Source organism: Chionomys nivalis, chromosome 1 (assembly GCF_950005125.1).
Source record: "Chionomys nivalis chromosome 1, mChiNiv1.1, whole genome shotgun sequence".
Classification (NCBI taxonomy): domain Eukaryota; kingdom Metazoa; phylum Chordata; class Mammalia; order Rodentia; family Cricetidae; genus Chionomys; species Chionomys nivalis.
In genome coordinates, this window is record NC_080086.1 from 161,410,464 (window position 1) to 161,435,066 (window position 24,603).

The 24,603-nt window shown below is 36.3% G+C and overlaps 1 gene segment (V, D, J or C); it reads right to left on the reverse strand.

Moving 5' to 3' along the window:
- Positions 1-24,603, reverse strand: part of LOC130872023 (T-cell receptor beta-1 chain C region-like) — a 448,908-nt gene that overhangs the window by 197,006 nt on the left and 227,299 nt on the right.

The window sequence follows — 24,603 nt, forward strand, 5'->3', positions numbered from 1 at the left end:
TAAGAAAACTTTTCTTTTTGGTGAGGTGAACAGCTGATTCTTGAAAGGAAGCCAGGATGCAAAAACAGTAGAACCACAGATTATCTATGTAGCTGGGTCTTCCTAGAGTCATTTAAAGACATTAGATGGTAGAGCACAATCATGGTCCTTAGACATACCCAAATATCAAACTTAATTTCAGGAAGACCTGCTAAAGGTAGTTAAGTGGGTCAGAACCCTCTGAGAGGAATTACATTGTTTCTGTATCTAATAAATATAAGCTGAAGATTCTTATCTCTAGAATAATCTATCATATAGAAAGGTCATTTTCCAGGGCTTTGGTAATCAGAATTAGAGAATGAATTCATGACAAATAGATGGAATGGACTTGCTTAAAACTGCTGGCTTTCACCTGCCTATCCTCTATAACAAGGCCCATACCTAGCAAAAGATTTGAAATATAAAGGATAAAGTCTGAGTAGGAGCTTCCTCAGTGTGTCCCAAAGATAGACCAATACATTTTCCTTTTCTCTGTGTCATGACCTTTGACTCTCGTTGGTTATGCTTTTATGGATACAGTTTGAGCTTTTTCATAGTTATATTAATATATATCTGTATAAAAATTAATACTTCCCTGTCATCTAGAATTAGGCAGTTTGAAATAGAAATGCATTCTCCAAATGAGGTAAGAGAAAGGCCTTAAACAATAGTTACTCTCACTTCTGTTCAAAATAAATTATCATCTAGAAGATCAGTGAGTTCTAAAAAAAAAAAAACACTAAGTCCCAATCTTGAAATTTATTGAGAACTAACCTGCCAGAAAAAGTGCATTGAAAAATGGTGTGACATTTTATCTAATTTATCATAAAACTTGAGGAACCCTGTTGTAGGATCTATTTACTTTTTAATTAGTCTGATGTCAGTGTTGTGGAGGGACAATTACAAGCAAATTTCATGACTGAATTCTCTAAGTTGTAGAAAAAAAACCATTCTAGAGGTGCTTATAAGAGTGGAAAAATCTGAGTTCAGCATCTTGTGATTGGTTTTGATATACTAGGTATGCAGAATGTTGAAAGAAATGGATACCAGCATGTACTGGAGAAAACAACCTTGAGAGGCCTGTTAAATATCTTTGTGCCCACTCCTGGCATGACTGGCTCAGCTGCACAACAGGATTAGTACTGTGAGCTCTCATCTCTATACTCTAAATGTTATAAAATGGCCCATGGGGTCATGCCTGAGTGGAGTACTATTTTATTTCTAAAATACCTCATTGATTTTCAAGACATTTTACACAAGAGACATGCATTACATTTCCTATGTATGGAGCCTCATTTCTTTTTAAAAACTCTTTTATGGTGAAGTATGAAGAAAGCATTATTTCTAATTAATAAGGATGGATAGTACATTGACTCAGATGGATTCATTTTTGTTTTTGCAAGAAAATATCTAAAATTGGCACAAGGCTTCAAGGTTTCAGAAAGATATGGAAACTCATGTGAAGTATCAAACTTGTCACAGGTGGCATGCAAACAGGTACTGCCAAAAAGCCAATGGTCCTCAGGAAACAAGGTAAATATCTGGCTCCTCTTGTCAGTTTTTCCCTTGGCACTATGTGAACACCAAATTTATATTTTCCTGGCACTGTGTCTTAGAACCTTACTTTATCATGACCCACCTGTGCCATGTGTAAAACAGGAACACATATTTTGGACCTCATGTCCAGACGATAGAGTGTGACGGTATCATTATTTTTAGCTTGAATAGTAAGAAAATTTTCTGCAATATTGGTAAATTCAATTGTAAAATTGGTGTTTTACTTTCTTGCTTGAAGTATTTTAAGGCTACTGGTTTGGAGGAAAATGTCAGATATTTCTTCTAGTATCTCCATATTCCACTATATACTAACCAGGTGGCCAAAACAGGATTATCCCTAATGATTACGGAAAATCATCTTAGCCAGAGGGATGGTCACATCCATTGATCTCACTATGACCCTATCTGTAAAGCAATATTGAAGGGTATGGCACACCAGGGTTCTATAGCTAGAGCTTGAATTTTAGTCATTTTGTATTTGTGCTACTAATTATGAACTGAGGTCAGCTTTCTCCAGGCTGTCAGGGATTATAGTTTAGAAGACTACTGTGGATCATAACTATTTTCTCATACTCCAGACTGAGGTAATTAGTGTAGATTCACAAAAAACAGCTGTTTACACTCCAATTGAAATTCTGTGCTATTCCCTACCCCATTCATCCTAAATTTAAATTCCTTTGTCTCTTTCTCTAAAACATTCTCTTAGTCCCCTATCAATTTTTGTCATGTCAATGACTGCATTTCAACTTTGGAAACAGTGGTTCGTTTCTCTGTGTGCATTTCACAATCAATTATAATCTTTATAAACATAATATGTATCCTACCATTCTGCATTTCTAGACAATCAGGTGGGCATTACAGTTTGGAATTAGGGTTTTTAAGTTTATGTGACAACTAGTGTAAAATACAGCACTGGAATTATATTCTATACTGGTAAACTCGGACAAGAGCTATCTGTTTGCCTTGCCCTTGACTATATTTGCTTCCATGTCATGAAAGAGGCAGATAACAGATAGTGTTATCTCATTTTCAGATTTGAAGAATCTACATCTCTGAACAGAACTGACTTTTTTATAGATGATAGCCGCACATCCTTCTTCTGAAAATTGAGGTTTTTTTTTTTTCCATTATGTTGCTTCAGAATGGAGTGTTTCTGAATTTTCTGTAGTTTAGTAAAGGGATTAAAATATATATTTTCTCTATATGCTCACAGGAAAGTAAAAACTTCACCCCCATCGAGAAAAATTCTCTTTGTAACAGATAGTTATCACTACAGAAAACCATAACTAATCAAAATGCAGAATTATGAAGCCCGGTCACAGTGGATATCTGCAAACAGACTAAACACGCAAGGCTCTGAGAATATTGCAGAAGAGGAGGAGGAAAATCTCTAAAGCCAGAAGAAGAGGATACTTGTGTAAATTGTTTTCTATAGTAATGTCAGTAGCTATGCCCACAATTCCTTACTAACATTACTTCTCAAATAAGACTTGAACAAATACTAGACAATTTTTTTCCTTTTTATTTATTTATTTATTTATTAAAGATTTCTGCCTCCTCCTCCCCACCACCACCTCCCATTTCCCTCCCCATTTCCCAATCAAGTCCCCCTCCCTCATCTGCCCTAAGAGCAATCAGGGTTCCCTGCCCTGTGGGAAGTCCAAAGACCATCCACCTCCATCCCGGTCTATTAAGAGGAGTATCCAAACTGCCTAGGCTCCCACAAAGCCAGTACGTGCAGTAGGGTCAAAAACCCATTGCCATTGTTCTTGAGTTCTCAGTAGTCCTCATTGTCTGCTATGTTCAGCGAGTCCAGTTTTATCCCATGCTTTTTCTGACCCAGGCCAGCTGGCCTTGGTGAGTTCCCGATAGAACATCCCCATTGTCTCAGTGTGTGGGTGCCCCCCTCGCGGTTCTGAGTTCCTTGCTCGTGCTCTCTCTCCTTCTGCTCCTGATTTGGAACTTGAGATTTCAGTCCGTTGCTCCAATGTGGGTCTTTGTATCTGTCTGCTTTCATCACCTGATGAAGGTTATTGTTCAGGAGGATGCCTATATGTTTTTCTTTGGGTTCACCTTCTTATTTAGCTTCTCTAGGATCACGAATTATAGGCTCAAAGTCCTTTATTTATGGCTAGAAACCAAATATGAGTGAGTACATCCCATGTTCCTCTTTCTGGGTCTGGCTTACCTCACTCAGGATAGTGTTTTCTATTTCCATCCATTTGCATGCAAAATTCAAGAAGTCATTGTTTTTTACTGCTGAGTAGTACTCTAATATGTATATATTCCATACTTTCTTCATCCATTCTTCCATTGAAGGGCATCTAGGTTGTTTCCAGGTCCTGGCTATTACAAACAATGCTGCTATGAACATAGTTGAGCATATACTTTTGTAGTATGATAAGGCATCTCTTGGGTATATTCCCAAGAGTGGTATTGCTGGGTCCAGAGGTAGGTTGATCCCGAATTTCCTGAGGAACTGCCACACTGCTGTTCAAAGTGGTTGCACAAGTTTACATTCCCACCATCAATGGATGAGTGTACCCCTTTCTCCACAACCTCTCCAGCAAAGGCTATCATTGGTGCTTTTTATTTTAGCCATTCTGACAGGTGTAAGATGGTATCTTAAAGTTGTCTTAATTTGCATTTCCCTGATTGCTAAGGAGGTTGAGGATGACCTTAAGTGTTTTTTGGCCATTTGAAATTCTTCTGTTGAGAATTCTCTGTTCAGCTCAGTGCCCCATTTTATAATTGGGTTGATTAGTCTTTTACGGTCTAATTTCTTGAGTTCTTTATATATTTTGGAGATCAGACCTTTGTCAGTTGTGGGGCTGGTGAAGATCTTCTCCCAGTCAGTGGGTTCCCTTTTGGTCTTAGTGACAGTGTCCTTTGCTTTACAGAAGCTTCTCAGTCTCAGGAGGTCCCATTTATTCAATGATGCCCTTAATGTCTGTGCTGCTGGGGTTATACGTAGGAAGCGGTCTCCTGTGCCCATGTGTTGTAGAGTACTTCCCACTTTCTCTTCTATCAGGTTCAGTGTGTTCGGACTGATATTGAGGTCTTTAATCCATTTGGACTTGAGTTTTGTGCATGGTGATAGATATGGATCTATTTTCATTCTTCTACATATTGACATCCAGTTTTGCCAGCACAGTTTGTTGAAGATGCTCTCTTTTTTCCATTGTATATTTTTAGCTCCTTTGTCGAAAATCAGGTGTTCATAGGTTTGTGGGTTAAAGTCAGGGTCTTCTATTCAATTCCATTGGTCGACTTCTCTGTTTTTATGCCAGTACCAATCTGTTTTCAATACTGTACCTCTGTAATAGAGTTTGAAGTCAGGGATGGTAATGCCTCCAGACAGTCCTTTATTGTATAAGATTGTTTTGGCTATCCTGGGTTTTTTGTTTTTCCATATAAAGTTGATTATTGTCTTCTCCAGATCTGTGAAGAATTGTGATGGGATTTTGATGGGGATTGCATTGAATCTATAGATTGCTTTTGGTAGAATTGCCATTTTTACTATGTTGATCCTCCCAATCCAAGAGCAAGGGAGATCCTTCCATTTTCTGGTGTCCTCTTCAATTTCTTTCTTCAAAGACTTAAAGTTCTTGTCAAATAGATCTTTCACTTCCTTGGTCAGAGTTACCCCAAGATATTTTATGTTATTTGTGGCTATCGTGAAAGGTGATGCTTCTCTGATTTCCCTCTCTGCTTCCTTATCCTTAGTGTATAGGAAGGCAACTGATTTTTTGGAGTTGATCTTGTATCTTGGCACATTACTAAAGGTATTTATCAGTTGTAGGAGTTCTTTGGTAGAATTTTTGGGGTCCCTTATGTATACTATCATGTCATCAGCAAATAACGAAAGCTTAACTTCTTCCTTTCCAATACAAATCCCCTTGATCCCCTTATGTTGTCTTATTGCTATTGCTAGAACTTCCAGCACTATATTGAAGAGATATGGAGAGAGTGGACAGCCTTGTCATGTTCCTGATCTTACTGGGATGGCTTTGAGTTTTTCTCCATTTAATTTAATGTTAGCTGTTGGCTTGCTGTAAATAGCTTTTATTATATTTAGGTATGACCCTTGTATCCCTAATCTCTCCAAGACCTTTATCATAAAGGGGTGTTGAATTTTGTCTAATGCTTTTTCTTCATCTAATGAAATGATCATATGGTTTTTTTCTTTCAGTTTATTTATATGGTGGATTACATTGATAGATTTGCAAATGTTGAACCAGCCCTGCATCTCTGGGATGAAGCCTACTTGATCATAATGGATAATTTTTTGGATGTGTTCTTGGATTGTGTTTGCCAGTATTTTATTGAGAATTTTTGTGTCGATGTTCATGAGTGAGATAGGCCTGTAATTTTCTTTCTTGGTTAGGTCTTTGTGTGATTTTGGTATCAGGGTAACTGTAGCTTCATAAAAGGAATTAGGCAATGATTCTTCTGTTTCTATATTGTGAAATACGTTAAGGAGTATAGGTATTAGCTCTTCTTGGAAGTTCTGGTAGAATTCTGCGTTCAAGCCATCTGGTCCTGGGCTTTTTTTGGAAGGGAGATTTTTTACAATTTCTAATTCTTCACGACTAACAGGTCTATTTAGATCATTCACTTGTTCTTGGTTTAGCTTTGGTATATGGTACTTATCTAAAAAAATGTCCATTTCTTTTGCATTTTCCAGTTTTGTGGCATACAGGCTTTTGTAGTAAGGTCTAATAATTCTCTGAATTTCCTCTGTGTCTGTGGTTATGTTCCCCTTTTCATTTCTGATCTTATTTATTTGCGTGTTCTCTCTCTGTCATTTAATTAGTTTGGATAGGGGTTTGTCGATCTTCTTGATTTTCTCCAAGAACCAACTTTTTGTTTCATTGATTCTTTGGACTGTTTTCTGTGTTTCTATTTTGTTGATTTCTGCCCTCAGTTTGATTATTTCCAGTCTTCTACTCCTCCTGGGCATGTCTGCTTCTTTTTTTTCTAGAGCTCTCAGGTGTGCTGTTAAGTCCCCAATGTATGCTTTCTCCATTTTCTTTAAGTGGGCACTTAGTGCTATGTACTTTCCTCTTAGCACTGCTTTCATTGTGTCCCATAGGTTTGAGTATGTTGTCTCTTTATTTTCATTAAATTCAAGGAAGACTTTAATTTCTTTCTTAATTTCTTCCTTGACCCAGGTGTGGTTCAGTAGTTGACTGTTCAGTTTCCATGAGTTTGTTGGCTTTCTGGGGGTAGCATTGTTGTTGCCTTCTAACTTTAATCCGTGGTGATCTGATAAGACACAGGTGGACACTGATATTTTTTGTATCTGTGGAGGTTTCCTTTGTTTCCGAGTATGTGGTCAATTTTCAAGAAGGTTCCATGAGCTGCAGAGAAGAAGGTATATTCTTTCCTATTTGGGTGGAGTGTTCTATAGATGTCTGTTAAGTCCATTTGCTTCATACCTCCAACAATTCTCTTAATTCTCTATTGGGTTTCTGTCTGATTGACCTGTCCCTTGGTGAGAGAGGTGTGTTGAATTCTCCTACTACTAGTGTGTGTGGTTTAATGTCTGCCTTGAGTTTTAGTAATATTTCTTTTACGTAAGTGGGTGCTTTTATATTAGGGGCGTAGATATTCAGGATTGAGACTTCAACCTGATGAATTGTTCCTATTATGAGTATAAAGTGTCCATCTCGATCTCTTCTGATTGATTTTAGTTTGAAGTTAGTTTTGTTAGAAATTAGTATGGCAACACCTGCTTTTTTTTTTAGGACCATTGCTTGAAAAACCTTTTCCCAACCCTTTACTCTAAGTAGATGCCTGTCTTTGTGGTTGAGATGTGTTTCTTGCAAACAGCAGAATGTTGGATCGTGTTTTCGTATCCAATCTCTTAGTCTGTGCTTTTTTATAGGTGAATTGAGACCATTAATATTAAGTGATATTAATGACCAGTGGTTGTTTGCTCCAGTTATTCTTATTGTTTTTGGTAGTAGAGTTTGTGTGTCTCCCTTCTTTGAGTTGTGCTAGTGAAGGGTCGCTAGATGCCCCAGTCATTGTAGGCAGTGTTAGCAATGTTGAATTCCTTGGGTTGTGATTTTCCTTCTATTACTTTCTGTAGGGCTGGATTTGTGGCTACATATTGTTTAAATTTGTTCTTATCCTGGAATGTCTTGTTTTCTCCATTGATAGTGAACGATAGCTTGGCTGGGTATAGTAGTTTGGGTTTGTATCTGTGGTCTCTTAGTTTCTGCAGTACCTCTATCCAAGACCTTCCGGCTTTCATGGTTTCCATAGAGAAGTCAGGTGTAAGTCTGATCGGTTTACCTTTATAAGTAACTTGCCCTTTTTCCTTTGCAGCTCTTAATATTCTTTCTTTAATCTGTATATTTTGTGTTTTGATTATAATATGGCGAGGGGATATTTTTCTTTGGTCCAGTCTGTTTGGTGTTCTGTATGCTTCTTGAATATTCAAAGGAATTTCCTTCTTTAGGTTGGGAAAGTTTTCTTCCATAATTTTGTTAAAAATATTTTCTGTGCCTTTGAGTTGTGACTCTTCTCCTTTTTGTATCCCTATTATTCTTAGGTTTGGTCTTTTTATTGTGTCCCATAATTCCTGAATGTTTTGTGATGAGAATTTGTTGACTTTGCTGTTTTCTTTGATCAGTGCATTTATTTTCTCTATGGTGTCCTCAGAATCTGAGATTCTTTCTTCTATCTCTTGTATTCTATTGATTATGCTTGATTCTGTAGTCTCTGCTCGTTGACCTAGATTTTCCATATCCAGCTGGTCCATTTCAGTTTTCAATTCTTGAACTGTTTTTGTGTTTTCTTCCTTGCTTCCATTTCAGTTTTCAATTCTTGAACTGTTTCCATTACTTGTTTGATCGTTTTTTCTTGGTTTCCCAGGGTATCATTCACATATATACTCATTTTTTCAAACTTTTTGTTATACTTCTCATCCATTTCTATAAGGGTGTTTTTTACATGTTGTTTAAGGGACTCTATTGCTTTCATAAAGTCAATTTTTTCCACTTCTTCTGTGTTAGGGTGTTCAAGTCCTTTTGATGTAAGATCATTGTGTTCTGGTGTTTTCATGTTGTTTTTTAGATTTTTAGGTGAATTCTTGCCTTGGTGCCTGCCCATCTCCTCCTATTGATGCTATCTAATGGGTCTTTTAAAGCAGGATCAGGTTTCCCTGCTGGGCCAGGGGCCTCGCTTACAAGATGCCCTCGCTCCATTTCCTGTCTCCCACCGCAGGCCAAGATCCTTCTCACCACTCAGAAGGGTCTCTAGGAACAGGGCCAGGCTCCCTGTTCGCCAGGGATCTCACCAACAAAAGGCCTACCACTCTGTGGGCCAGCCACCAAAACAGAGAAACTCCCTCTGCCCTCTGTCCCGAGCTCCTGACCCAGAGCCCAAACAGGCTAAACTGGGTGATCCTGCAGCCCTGCCTAAGAGAGGGAGAGTGAAGGGGGACCCCTGGGCACAAGCTGAGATGGGCCAGGAAGAGAGAGGTCGCAGCAGAGGAGGAGCAGCACCAGCAGAGGGGACCAGCCCTCACAGACTAACCGAGGGGTCAAGGAGGTCCGGGAATGCCCCTGCTCAGTTTCCTGTGGCCCACTGTGGGCCAAGAACACTCTCCTCACCCAGGAGTGTCTTCAGGGACAGGCCAGTGGATCTCGCCAATAAAAGGCCTCCCCAACCTGCAGGTTAGGCCCCAAGAAACCTACTTGATTTAATTGTAGTGGGGCGATCTGCTCTCAGTGTGGACTTCACTGTTTCATGCTTGGACTATCCCACATCCACCGGTCTCCGCCGCGTCGGTGCGCTGGTCTCCGCTGCGTGCATCGGCCCGCAGGTCTGTCTCCGCCCCAATACTAGACTATTTGGCATGCCAAAGCAGATAGGAAAGAAATGATGACTCAACCCTACACAAAGAACCATAAGCACTCAAGCAAAGCTAGAAATGGGAGAAGTGGTCTTCCCTAGAGAATAACATACTAATTGGTTGTCCAGTGCCAAATGAAAAGTCCTGAAAACATACATACAAGGAACATTTACAAACTGATAAGGTTATCGTTTGTAAATATATAATATGCATGTATATAGACACATATAAAAATGAAAGGAGTGATCATGAGTTTTAAGGAGAAAGGGAAAGGATAAATGTTATAATAATATTATAATCTCAAAAATTTTTAAAAATTATTTTATTTCCGTCTATTTGCATGCAAAATTCAAGAAGTCATTGTTTTTTACTGCTGAGTAGTACTCTAATATGTATATATGCCACAATTTCTTCATCCATTCTTCCATTGAAGGGCATCGAGGTTGTTTCCAGGTTCTGGCTATTACAAATAATGCTGCTATGAACATAGTTGAACAAATGCTTTTGTAATATGATAGGGCATCTCTTGGGTATATTCCCAAGAGTGGTATTGCTGGGTCCTGGGGTAGGTTGATCCCGAATTTCCTGAAAAACTGCCACACTGATTTCCAAAGTGGTTGCACAAATTTGCACACCCACCAGCAATGGATGAGGGTACCCCTTACTCCACAACCTCTCCAGCAAAGGCTATCATTGGTGTTTTTGATTTTAGCCATTCTGACAGGTATAAGATGATATCTCAAAGTTGTTTTTATTTGCATTTCGCTGATCGCTAAGGAGGTTGAGCATGAACCGGACTGAGCTCCCAAGGTCCAAATGAGGAGCAGAAGGAGGGAGAACATGAGCAAGGAAGTCAGGACTGTGAGGGGTGCACCCACCCACTGAGACAGTGGGGCTGATATATTGGGAGCTCACCAAGGCCAGCTGGACTGGAACTGAAAAAGCATGGAATAAAACCAGACTCTCTGAACATGGCAGACAATGAGGGCTGATGAGAAGCCAAGGACAATGGCACTGGGTTTTGATCCTACTGCAGAACTAGCTTTGTGGGAGCTTAGCCTGTTTGGATGCTCACCTCTAGACCTGGATAGAGGGGGGAGGACCTTGGGCTTCCCACAGGGCAGGGAACCCTGATTGATCTTTGGACTGGAGAGGGAGGGGGGAAGGAGTGGGGGGAGGGGAGGGAAATAGGAGGCAGGTGGAGGCAGAAATTTTTTCAGTAAAAGAAAGAGAAATTAAATAAATTATTTTCCTTTTTCTTGAGAATTTTATATATTTATTCAATGAAATGTGATCATATTTAACCACATTTCTACTTTATTACACTATATTCCCACAACCTGTCTCTCTCCCAATTTTATATCTTTTTTTTTTTTTGATAACTCCCTAAGTTCAACTAGTGCTATCCATATGCTCAACAAATAGAAATAACAAAGTAAGGAGTGAAAGTATTGTGTTTTGCAAGCTGATATAATCCTATACCTAATAAAACTAAAAGACTTCAACAGAAATTTCATGTACATGATAAACACCACTGAGTAGCATAATAAAATCAATTTACAAATCCTAGTAGCCAATATATAAAACAATAATAAACTTTGCAAGAAGGAAATCAGAATAAAACCCTCATATACAATATCAACAAAAACTAGTAATACTACCAATGAGGGTAAAAGATATTATAATAAAAATGACAGAACCTTAAATAAAATAATTTAAAAATTACATTACCAAATTTGATATTCACTGTTAATTTAATCTCTATCACAATTCTAATGTTATTCTTTAAAGATCTAGATGAAATAAAACTAAAATTTATACCAACTTGAAAAGTCAAAGTAATCCTAAGGAGAAAGAAAAAAGCAGGCTATATTACAGTCCCATCCAAGTTATGATATATATTCATTGTAAGAAAAAAACAACCTAGTACCAACAAAACCCAGATATGTACATTAATTTAATAGACTCGGTGACTTATTTTTAAAATCCACATAGCTACAGTTACCTGATCATTAGAAAGGTACCCAAAACACACTCTTTAAAAAGATAACTTTCACCACAAATAATTCTGGGGAAAGTATACCTTAAAAGAACAGAAAAATCAGAAAATTTCAAAGCTATGACATCTACTACTAGGTGATGTCATCTAGACATGACATGGAAAATGAACCCTTATAATATTAAATATACTGTTGTCTGAGGGGAAAAAAAGCATTATGAGCTGACATGATAACATAGATGGGTGAAGTTCCATGTGATCCAATATCTGGATGAAGAAGTATAAGTAGTCAATGGCTTAGACAGAAGCATAAGTTGTTTCCTACATAGAGAAGCTACTCCTTAATTTTTCTAGCTCTAAATGGTCAGTCAAAGATACATGCACATATTAATTATGCTAAATTAACTTGATAGGCTGTTTATAAATGTTTTCATACATACAAACACAGCAATGTGCTCATGCACACACACACACACACACAGAGAGAGAGAGAGAGAGAGAGAGAGAGAGAGAGAGAGAGAGAGAGAAAGAGAGAGAAAGAAATATTATTGAAAAGGAGATCATGAATTTGGAAGTGATAGTGGAGTTGGAGGGGAGGAGGGAGTGATGTAGAAGGAGTGTTCACATGTGAAGTTCTCAAAAAGAAAAGGAAGAGAATAAACATAAAGAAAAGAATAAATGTAGATATTCATCTCTCACCCTTGACAAAACGCCCAAAATGATTCAAAGACATTATCTTAAGACTTTGAAACATCTGGATGACAACATAGGGAAGGTGCTTTGGTATATAGGCATACACAATGACTATCTACAGCATTTTGATATTTTGATTATAGTGATTATCTGATTCAATATTGAAGGAATTAATAGCAAGAACTGCTAAACGGAACAGCATAAAATTAAATATTTCTGGGTAATAAAGTCAATGTTTGAAAAAGCTCGCCTTTAGTATGAGAGAAAAAATAACATATCTTAGAAAAGATTAACATGTAAAATTGATGAAAGAAATCTAAAAAAAATTAATTCATTACTGCCTAAATCACCAAATTAAGTACAGGCATTGAAAAGAACTTCTTAAAAGATAGATGTACAAATGGCCAATAAATACTTAGAAAACATCAAAAACCTTAGCCATAAATAAAAGTTAAATAAAAGATTCATTGGAATTCTGTGTTGCCTCAATAAGATTGGTTGTCATTAACAAATAAAAAATTCTAACACTAGTGACATTTATAGGGGCTATCATTAAGTAAAGGGGCTGGAAGAATATAAATTAGTACAGCCACTATGAGAATCAATACAGACATTTCCAAAAAATTATAAATAGATCTACCATTCAAACTTATGATATTACTAATAGGTATATGTTTTGTGATATTTTGTTTATGTTCTGACAAATACAGCTTACTTGGAGTCAGATAGCAGAGTTAGATTACTTTTTAATGACAATAAGACATGTCTGATTCTGATAATACCAATCTACTTCAGAGAAGATGATGGACATAGAAGAAACTCCCTATGGAGTGTATTTTCTTTGCAACAAGAGTTAGTTGCTAGGCAAGAAAATGTTCTTGCCTCAACTGCTGACAGTATACTGTCCAAATTGGACAAGAAGGACACAAAAGAAAGCAACCACAAAATTTTGCCAAGACAAGGCAGGAAAGCCCTTCAAAATTTCCTACTTCTGAGAAAAGTCTACCTGATATTCTGGGCTAGAAGGCTGAAGATGGATGCCTCAATATCACAGAGGAAACTTGAGTGACTTTGCAGGCAGTGAAATGTTTCTGTCATTGTTTAATTTTGGAAATTGTTGGCTCTAAACTTCATATTTACTGAGCTAATATTATTTCCTTTTTAGGTTTCTGATGAAGTTGATGACTAGATAGTTATAGTTATAGCCATAGCTTTTCTTCTTACCAAAATCAGAAAAGAAACTCACAAAGACGTTACTAAGTGTTTAAGTTTGAAAGACATAAAAAGATAATTTTGGGTTGGTAATACATGTTATGATAGAAGGTGAATTAGGTACAGCATTTTTAACTCACTGAGATATGGCAGATAATGGAGTATTTAATCTGATTTTGTCAATGCACTGGACACTATGAATGTAATTCTTGCCTGTATATATTTATATGTAGTTATTGTAATTATTTTATACAGCTTTTCTATGTTAGTTAAAAGCTTTTCTTTTTATTTAGACAAAAAGAAGGAAATTCTTTGTGATATTATTTGTGTTCTTACAAATAAAACTTGTGTGTAATTACACAACAGAGTCTAGAGGACTATACAGAGAGATAGGAAATGATAAAGTGGGTGGAAAGAGGCTTTGAGTATTTTTAGATGGAGGAACAGAGAAAGTTAAGAAGCAACTGGCACCCTTTCCCAGTTCTCTTATCTTCCAGTTTTTTAACCAAATATATGACTCCAGGTTTTTATTTATTATGATTAATTATACTAACACTCCAGGTATATGACTGATTAAATAATAGCAGATACTTGAAGTACTGGAAAACATAATGCTTACTGTGATAGTATTAATAATAGGCAAGGCTATCATTAATAGATGAGTAAAGGAAATGTGGTATATATACACAACATGTTATTCATAGAGAAGAATGAAATTTTAAATTTTATAGGAAAATAAATCAAATTGAAAATTATCATATTAAAAAATTAGGCCAGACTCACAAAGACAAACACTCCATTTTTCTCTCTTATTTAGAGTCTACATATGTACAAAATGACAGAAAAAAAATTACAATAGGGTGTATTCTGAAAAAGGGTTAACAACATAAGGGGTAAGGAGCAAAACTGGAAAAAAGACCCCACAGTGTATACATGTGTAGAAATATCATCATGGAAACCATTATTTGTAACAGTTAATATGTAGTGAAAAGAAGAAGAAAGGAAATACTCATGATAAAATTGGATATACTGATACAGCAAGAAATTTATATACTTATTATTAACAATATTTTTAAATTATTTGTTGTTTTATTTATATATGTTTTTGTTTGCATATATGTCTGTGCACAATATGCTTCCCTGGGACTAGAATTACAAATAGTTTTAAGCTGTCATGTGAGTGTTATGAGTGGAAACTGGGTCTTCTAGAAGAACAGTCCATGCTCTTAATTGGTGAGCTATGTCTCCAGTCTCCACCCAAAAGAGTATGTAGTTTGTATGTATCTCAACTCTACCACATCAAGGTCACACCTGAACATTGCAAATACCTCTGCTAAAAGAACATTGCTGAGAAAAGATAAAAGCAAGCAGTGAAATAACTCCAAATATGTACATCCCAATTCAGTAATATAATGAAAAGGAACAGCATAACTTATCAAAACTAATTCTACAGCAATGACATACAGTAAATAAGTAAATTAGATGAAATTCCAGACAGAGAACTCAGAAGAATGATCTTAAGTTCAAAGAAGATAAGAGAGAAAAGAAACCTCTGAATGAATATACAAACAGCTGAACAGAGAGAGGGAAAGAATGTAAAACAAGAAAGATAGAATTTTTAAATTAAAGCAGATTTTTTTTATAAAAAGATAGAAATATAGAACAAAATCCAACCGAATTTCTGGAAGGGGATAAAGTATAATCAAATGCAAAGTTCCATAGAAAGTCTCATTATGGGAATCAATCAAGGAGAGGTTGGAATATCTGGGCTTGAAGACAAAGTAGAGAAATTAGAAAAATCCAAAATGGACAAAAGTAAGTGAAGGTGGAATATGAACTCTCACATAATTTTCTATGAAAGGACAAAATGTAGAGGTTACTGGTCATAGAAAAAGAACATCCATCTAAAGTCATAGCAAACATTTTCAAAAGATTCACAACAATATTTCCTAGGGTTGACCAAATATTACAGATACAGGATGTATTTAGTTCAGCAAACAGATAAGACAAGGAAAGAGTCCCACCTCATTATATTATATCCAAAACACTGGATAATACAGAAAACATAAATTATGTTGAAGATAGAAATCTAGAAACACCAAATCACCTAGAAAGTTGGGCCCATCAGAAGAACAGTAGAATTATTACTTAAAAATTTCAAAGACAGAAAGAATCTATTTTAAGTCTTGAAAGACAAAATCTGCATTATCCCAGACTATTAAACCCAGATGATATATTAAAATTGATTATAGGAGCCCCTAATTAATGGTTTTCAACATTGTTAATGCTGTGACCCTTTAACACAATTCCCCAACCATAAAATTATTTTTATTGCTACTTCATAACTGTTATGAATTGTTACATAAATAGCTTTGAAGATAGAGGTTGGCCAAGGGGGTGTCGCCTTACAGGTTGAAAACCACTGCCTTAGAAGATGTAGATGTAAGAAATAGAAATATAGCTCCATAATATAACCACTGAGAGCTTGAAAAGTTCCTATAAATTTTTAGAGACACCAAGGGAATGAATTACACATAGCCACTTTGAAAAACAGTTGGAGAGTTTATTGCAGAATTTTTATTTAGGTTTTAGAATAAGGGTTGGGTGAAAAAGAGACCCTCAAGGGGAAAGTAAGACTTACCCAAACTTAGGTATAAACTTTCCAGGTAGCTTGACATCTAAACTGGAAAATCCTAGTATATTATGGGATTATTTTTCTAGGTTCCACCCTAAAATAGGCTATAAGTATTATTTAATTTTTTGAGAATTTAGATGATTAGAAGGATGAAGATTGTCAGGTTTCTCAGAATGTATCTTTAGTTCTGACAGAATTTGAATTTTAGATTAATTTTCTATTTATTTTAAAAATCTTTAAACCAGCTGTTTCTAGAGCTTTACTAGTTTTTTGTTTGTTTAAATTTTTTAAATTTGTAAAAAGAGAACAATATTTTTCCATACATACCAATCCGATTTCCCACTATCTCCTTCTTCCTATTCCCTTCAAATACACTCCACTGCCACCCCTATCTACTCTTCAGAAAGTGTAAGGCATATTGATTTGGGGGAAGGTCCAAGGCCCTCTCTCCTATATCTAGGCTGAGCAAAGTATACATCCAAAGAGAATAAGCTCCCAAAAAGCCAGCACAAGCAGTAGGGATAAATTATGGTGCCACTGACATTGGCCCCACAGTCTGTCCCAACCATTCAACTGTTACCCACATTCAGAGAAACTAGTTTGGACCTATGCTGATTCCTTCCCTCTCTGACTGGAGTTGGTAAGCTTACATTATTGTAGGAGGGAGGGCTGCTTTTTGGTTCCTGGCCATCTGGCTAGGTTAGACATGAAATAATCACACAGAAACTGTATTAATTAAATGACTGCTTGGCACATTAGTCCTAACTTTCTATTGGCTAACTCTTACATCTTAAGTCAACCAATTTTAATTAATCTCTAAATCACCTACCAGCAAAGTTTCAGCACATCTATTTCCAACAGCTCCATGGCAACTCTCCAATTCTGCCTTCCTCCTCCGATACTATAGGCCAAGCCAGGTCTTTCTTCATTAAACAATAAAAACAACATAGACAGAAGGACCTCCCACATTATTTCCACTTTTCTGTTAAATAAAAATGGAAGGTTTAAACTTTAACATAGTAAAATTACATATAACAAAATAGTTACCAAGCAAGAATTACAGTTACAATATTTATATCTTCTTTATCTTTTATCATAACTAAAAAAACTATGATAATAACTATTTATTCTTCAAACCATCAAAGACTCCAGAAAGATATATTATTACCTAAATAAACAGGAGGTGCATTGTAAGCAACTTCCAAAGCTCTAGAAATGACAGAGACATCATGCTGCCTGGAAAGTAACCCAAAGGTATTCTGTACTGTTTGGGCATCCATCTTCAGCCAACAGACCCATAGCGTTCAGACTTTTCCATGAAGCAGGAGATTTCAGACATGTCTACCTATATTGGCAGTTTGTTAATAATTTTTTCTGTGTCCTGCAGAATGTCTGGCAGTCTCTTTTATGAAGCAGGAAACCTGAAGGACCATGTTACCTTTAGGCAAGTTCATCAGTCTTTACTCTGTTCGGTCCTGCATGTCCAGTTTATGCAATATCCAGGCAAGAGCAGTTTCATGCCCAAATGGCTAACAACTCCATAAGGAGCCTCTTTGATGCCCATCTTCCTCTTGAAGTTGCTAATGCTGCCAGGAGCAGATATGTCTCATTGTCACAAAAAGTTCTAAGTTATTATAACATATTAAATGCCAAATTCTGAAGTTCTTTGAAATATTTGAAGAAAACCTAACTGAAATACATGTCTATACATCTAGAAAACCTTACTAACATGACTACAAGCTTGACTATGATAAATGATTATCTATTAACCTGTATTTCTTAATTATACATTACCTTTCTAAATGAACTGCACAAACACAATGCCTTAATCAACAGCAGAAATACATATACATGTAACAAAATTGACCTTAAATTTGTATCAACAAACCAAGATCCATACCAATACAAATTATTCATATGTATATCATATCCCCATTTAAATATAAAGAAACATTTAAAAATAATATTTGGAAATATTGGCTTAATTCTTTCCAAACTTCTTCTTCCTCTTTATTGGGAGAAGTAATTTTTTTTTTTTTTTTTTTTTTTTTTTTTTTTTTTGGTTTTTCGAGACAGGGTTTCTCTGTGGTTTTGGAGCCTGTCCTGGAACTAGCTCTGTAGACCAGGCTGGTCTCGAACTTACAGAGATCTGCCTGCCTCTGCCTCCCAAGTGCTGGGATTAAAGGCGTGCGCCACCACCGCCCAGCGGGAGAAGTAATTTTTGAGTGGTGTTCCAGGCAACCTTTTAGGAGGTTTTGTTACATCAAACCATACCAGTCTGGAAGCAATCCACAGGTTCTCATCCTCTGTGGAAACAAGAGAAGAACCTTTTTTACACTGCAAGATGTCATAGAACCAAATTTGGAAGTCATGATTCCTTTATAATACACATTCTGTTTATTTTAGCAGCCCATACAATGAAATGTCTCTCTGTACTTAGCTCATTTACAGTGAAAAAATTCAAATATAACACAATAATATACATAATCCATACTCTATGTATATAGTCCATCTTTACACGGCTTATTTTTCTTTACTCCTTTAAATCTATGACTATCTGTACTCTGTCTTTTTAAACACTTTACCTCTCTTTTTAAAAGCATTAACTTTAATTTATGACTCTCTATGCTCTTTTTCTACTCTCTTCCAGGCCTACATATACTTATCCAACACTGTGACTCACCTGGATAGTCTTTATTGAATATTTATAATTGTTTCCTGTTCAGGAACACTTTTTAAAATGTTAAGCACTTCTTAAAACTTAAGGTGCATCATTACTAGGGTATATATGATACTGTTGCACAATCCAGCATGACAGAGCCACTTGTGCCTCTGAGCCTCTCACACCACCCCAGTTCTAGGCACACAACCAGTATCAGGAGGTCACATTTATTTATTGTTGCTCTCAGTGTTTGTGCTACTTGGGTTATATTTAGGCAGTGGTTTCCTGTACACATGCTTTGGAGGCTATTTTCCACTTTCTTTTCTATCACATTCTGTGTAGTCAGATATATATTGATTGAGGTCTTTAATTCACTTGAACTTGACTTTTATGCATAGGGATAGGTATGGATCTATTTTCATTCTTCTACATATTGACAACCAGTTCTGCCAGCACCATTTGTTGAAGATGCTTTCTTTTTTCCATTGTATAATTTTAGCTTCTTTGAACAAACAAACAAACAAACAAAACAAAACAAAAACCTCAGGTGTTGATAGATATGTGGATTTATATCCAGGTCTTTGATTGATTCCTTGGTCAACCTCTCTGTTTTTATGCCAATACCAAGCTGTTTTCATTGCTGTATCTCTGTAATAGAGTTTGGTGTCAGAAACAGTGATGTCTCCAGAAGTTTCTTTATCGTACAGTATTATTTTGTCTATCCTGTGTTTTTTGTTTTTCCATATGAAGTTGATTATTGTTCTTTCAAGGTCAGTGAAAAATTGTGTTGGGATTTTGATTTGAGTGCTTTTGGTAGAATTGCCATTTTTTTTATGTTGATCCTACCTATATAACAGCATGGGAGATCTTTCCATTTTCTGGTATCTTGTTCAAATTCTTTTTTCAAAGACTTAAAGTTCTTGTTATACAGGTCTTTCACTTCTTTGGTTAGTGTTACACCAATATATTTTATGTTATTTGTGGTTATTGTGAAAGGTGATGTTTCTCTGAATTCTTTCTCAGCTTCTTTATCATTTGTATATAGGAGAGCTACTGTTTTGTTTTTTTTTTTTAATTTGATCTTGTATCCTGCTACATTACTTAAGGTATTTATTAGCTAGAGAATTTCCCTGGAAGAGTTTTTGGGGTTGCTTATATATTATCTGCAAATAATAAAAGTTTGACTTCTTTCTTTCCAATTGGAATCCCCTTGATCTCCCTTGTTGTCTTAGTGCTATAGCCAGAACTTCAAGAACTATGTTGAAGAGATATGGAGAGAGATGAAAGCCCTGTTTTGTCCCTGATTTTAGTGAATTGCATTGAGTTTCTCTCCATTAAATTTGATGTTGGCTGTCAGTTTGCAGTATATTGCTTTTATTATGTTTGGATATGTTCCTTGTATCCCTGATCTCTCCATGATCTTTATCATGAAGGATTGTTGGATTTTGATGAATGCTTTTTCAGTAACTAATGAGATGACCATATGGATTTTTTGCATCAGTTTTTTATATGATGATATACATTGATAGATTTTTATTATGTTGAACTATCTCTGCATCTCTGTGATGAAGCCAACTTGATGGTAGATGATTTTTTTGATGTGTTCTTGGATTCGGTTTGCCAATATTTCATTGAGCATTTTTTCATCCATGTTCATGAAAGATATTGGTCTGTAATTCTCTTTCTTGATTTAGTCTGTGTGGTTTTGGTATCAGGGTAACTGCAGCCTCATAAAAAGTGTTTGGTGATGTTCCTTCTGTTTCCATTATGTGGAAAACTTTGAGAAGTATATGTGTTAGCTCTTCTTGGGATTTCTGGTATAATTCTGCACTAAAACCAACCTGCCCTGGCCTTTTTGTGTCTGGGAGGTTTTTGATGACAGCTTCTATTTCCTTGCAGTTTAAAGGTCTATTTAAATTATTCACCTGGTCTTGATTTAATTTTGGTATATGATATCGATCTAGAAAATTGTTCATTTCTTTTATATTTTCTGATTTTGTACAGTACAGGGTTCTGAAGTATGACCTAATAATTCTATAAATTCCCTTAGTGTATTGTTACAGGGTGATGACCTGCTTGTTCACTTGTTCATCCCATCCACTCAGCTATTTTAGCCCCAAAATAACCACACAAAAATTGTATTAATTAAGTCACTGCTTGGTCCATTAGTTTTAGCCTCCTATTGGCTGAATCTTACATCTTGATTTAACTCATTTTTATTAATCTATGTATCATCACGTGGCAGTGGCTTACTCAGAAAGATTTAGCATGTCTCTCTCTGGCGGCTCCATGGTGTTCCTCTGTATCTGTTTTCTTCCTCCCAGAATTCAGTTCTGTCTTCTCTGCCTACTTAAGTTCTGCCACTATCAGACCAAGGCAGTTCCTTTATTTATTATCCAATATAAGCAAAATGGAAAGAAGGACCCCCTACACCAGTGTCTCTCACTATGTAACCCTTTTAACTTCTGATTTTGTTAATAGGATGTTCTCTCTCTGCCTTTTGATTAGTTTGGATAAGAGATTGATAATCTTGTTAATTTTCTCAAAGACCTGCTTTTTGTTTCATTGATTCTTTGTATTGTTTTCTTTGTTTCTATTTTATTGATTTCTGTCATCAATTTGATTATTTCATTTCTTCTACTCCTAGGTCTGCTTCATTTTGTTCTAGAGCTTTTGGGTGGGCTGCTAGGTCACTGAAGTGAGCTTTCTCCATTTTCTTGATGTGGACATTTGATGCTATGAACTTTCCTCTTAGAACTGCTTTCATAGTATCCCATAGGTTTGGGTATGTTGCAACATAATTTTCATTGAATTCTGGAAAGTCTTTAATTAATTTCTTTATTTCTTCCTTGACCCAGGGGTGGTTCAATAGTTTACTGTTCAGTTTTCATGAGTTTTTAAGCTTTCTGGAAGTAGTGTTGTTGTTAAGTTCAAACTTTAAACCATGGTGATCCAGTAAGATACAGGGGGTTATTACAACTTTTTTTGTTTCTGTTTAGGTTTGCTTTTTTACCAAGTATGTGATCAATTTTATAAAAGCTTCCATGAGGTGCTGAGAAAAAGCTATATTTCTTTGTGTTTGGGTGGAATGTTCTATGGTTGTCTGTTAAGGCCATTTGATTCATGACATCAATTACTTCTTTCAGTTCTCTGTTAAGTTTCTGTCTGGTTGACCAGTCCAATGGCAAGAGTAATATGTTTAAGTCTTTTACTGTTAATGTCTGAGGTTTGATGTGCAATTTAAGCTTTAGTAATGTTCCCATTGCATATGTGGGTTCTCTTGTATTAGGGGCATAGATGTTCAGGATTGAAACTACAACTTGATGGCTTGTTCCTGTTATGAATATAAAGCATTCTTCTTCATCTCTTCTCATTGATTTTAATTTGAAATCTATTTTGTTAGAGATTAGGATAGCCAAACCCACTTATTTCTTAGGTCCATTTGATTGGAAAATCATTTCCCAACACTTTACTCAGAAGTAATGCCTGTTTGAGGTTGAGGTGTGTTTCTTGTATACAGCAGAAGGCTGGATCCTGTTTTTGAATCCATTCTCTTAGCCTGGGTCTTTTTATAGGTGAATTGAGTCTATTGATATTAAAATATATTAATGAACAGTGGTTGTTAGTTCCTGTTATTTTTTGTTAGTAGTGTTCGTGTGTTTCCATTCTTTGGGTTTTCTGGTGGGAGGCTATCTGTTGCCTGTGTTTTTGTGGGTGCAGTTTTCATGTATTGGGGTTTTCTTCCAATAATTTTTGTAGGGCTGGGTATGTTCTAAATCTCTTTTTGTCATGGAATATCTTGTTTTCTCCATTGATTGTGACTGAAAGTTTTGCTGGGTATAATAGTCTGGGTTTGCATTTTTTATCTCTTATTGTCTGCAGCATATCTGCCCAGGACCTTCTGGGTTTCATGGTTTACACTGGGAAGTCAGGTGTAATTCTAGTAGGTATACCTTTATATGTTACTTGAACTTTTTCCTTTGCATCTCTTAATATGCTTTCTTTATTCTGTATGTTTTCATTTTGATTGTTATATGGTGAGGGATTTTTTTTTGATCCAATCTATTTGGTGTTCTGTAAATTCTTGTACCTTCATAAGGTTATCCTACTTTAGGTTAGGAAAGTTTTCTTGTGTGATTTTGTTGAATATATTTTTCTGTGCCTTTGAGCTGGAGTTCATCTCCTTCTTCTATCCCTATAATTCTTAAGTTTGGTCTTTCATGGTGTCTCAGATTTTCTGGGTGTTTTGTGTTAAGAATTTGTTGGATTTAATGTTTTCTTCGACCAATGAATCTGTTTCCTATATAGTATACACAACACCTGACATTCTTTCTCCTAGCTCTTGTATTCTGTTGGTTATACTTACCTCTGTAGTTCCTTCCCATTTCCCCAGATTTTCCATATCCAGAATTCCTTTGGTTTGTGTTTTCCTTATTGCCTCTATTTCAGTCTTTAAGTCTTGAACTGTTTGTTTTACCTGTTTGATTGTTTTTTTCTTGGTTTTGTTGGGTTTCCTTTAGAGATTTATTAATTTCTACTAATTTTTTTGTCTTTTTCTCCATTTTTGAAAGGAAGCCTTTTGTTTTCCATTATCTTAATAGAGTTACATTTAAAGTCATTTTCTTCTGTGTCTTCTGGGTTAGGATGATCAAGTCTTTCTCTTTTGTGATTATTGAGTTCTGATATTACCATGTTGCTTTTTAGGTTGTTGTATGAATTCTTGAATTGATGCCTACCCATCTCTTCCTTCAAATGAGGTCAGCAATGACTGTGTGTGTTGGTCCAATCCTTGCAGTGGATGTCTGAGTCTTTAGGAATTGTTCTTGGTCTGCTCTGTACTGTCAATGTCTGTATCTCAGGGAACCACTGAGGTTTCTCTAAGTCTGTTCTCTTGGTCTCTGCTCCTGATTACACCTTGGTACACTCAGTTTTATAGCACTCTCTTGGTCTCCTCAGTATTGTAACAAGCTGTGTTTCAGAGTTCCACTGTGGTTGCAGGAGGATAGATGAGTTTGGGGGCAGGATATGACTAGTAGCTTACAGGGTCTAGTGGATGGGGTTGGGTATTGTGGCAGGCTACCTGCAGGAAACTCTCCTGTAGGCTGTCTAGAGAAGCCAAGGCACTTGGGGAAGGGGCCCAGAGTTTTGTTCCACTATGAAGATCCTAGATAATGGGGTGTCACACCACATGTCTGTCCACTAATTTCTTAGTCCCCTCTGTATTGAAGCAAACTATATTTCAGAGTTCCACTGAGGTGGCAGGAGGTTAGGCAAGATTGGGGGTAAGATGGGGCTACCAGCTTGCAGGATCTCAAATTTTATTATTTTATTTCTGTGAGAAAAAGAATGTTTATTAGACTCAGACATATTGGTTCACACTGACAGCTCAAGGGTCACCCGAGAATCAAAGTAATAGGTTGTCTCAAAAAGAAAAAAATATATATATGATGCAATTTTATGTTGTACTGTAGAATGTAGAGAAATGATTGAACTTGCTCAAGGTTAAATCTAGTGATAAAGACACAAAAGCAAGTGATAATTTGGGTGTGTATTACCTGAGTTGAGATTATTTGCCATGATGTTACACAGCACCTAGGCGGACAATGTGCATGCTGTACAAAGTCCTTGTGGTTAGCAGAGTTGCTACATGAGCGAATGCAAAGCAGGGCAGTCAGCACAAGGAAGAGGAAGCAATCCCCAGGTTCATCATCTGCATGGAGAAGGTTGCTGTATGACAATACCCTCTGTACATTTGTTGTCTAGCTTTGCCACTCCAATAACAATCACTCTACAGGGAGAGCAACCTATATGTGGGAATATCTATGTAGGGCTAAGAATGCTGCATAGATAGTCTCTTATTATTGATAAATAGAAAGAAATGTTATAGGATTATGAGGAATATAGATAGGGGAAAGCTATTCCTATGGACACATGTACAAGTCTTACATGTTTTCAGTGAG